Source organism: Penaeus monodon, chromosome 19 (assembly GCF_015228065.2).
Source record: "Penaeus monodon isolate SGIC_2016 chromosome 19, NSTDA_Pmon_1, whole genome shotgun sequence".
Classification (NCBI taxonomy): domain Eukaryota; kingdom Metazoa; phylum Arthropoda; class Malacostraca; order Decapoda; family Penaeidae; genus Penaeus; species Penaeus monodon.
In genome coordinates, this window is record NC_051404.1 from 10,290,800 (window position 1) to 10,291,211 (window position 412).

Below are 412 nucleotides of genomic sequence, written 5' to 3' on the forward strand. Positions count from 1 at the left end.
AGGGTAACATACGAAGCACTGCACGAAGACAGGAGTGACCCAAAGGAAGCGGAAGATTGGAGGACATAACGAGGGACGGAATGATGGAGGAGAGAGACGGGAATAAATCAAGGAGGCAGCAGATTCAACGAAACCGTCAAAAGGAAAAAAAAAACAAGCGGACGTCATTCACGGAACATGAGAATCAAAGGAAGATGAGGGAAAGCGCGATTGACAGATATAAAGATATAAAGATAATAAGGGATAGAAAGACAGATATATAATGAGAGGGAAAATTAAGAAGAAGAGAGATAGGTAACTAGATATCCAAATTGGTAAATAGAAAGTAAGTAAACACAAAGGCAGCCGGATAATTTTGGCAAAATATAGGGAATTAGACGGTTAGTTTAATAAAAAAAATAGATGAATGGGA

At 38.6% G+C, this 412-nt stretch overlaps 1 protein-coding gene across 1 annotated transcript in view; it reads right to left on the minus strand.

The window, feature by feature from the left end:
* LOC119585053 (zwei Ig domain protein zig-8-like) overlaps positions 1-412 on the minus strand; it is an 81,188-nt gene that overhangs the window by 21,642 nt on the left and 59,134 nt on the right. The window lies entirely within an intron of this gene.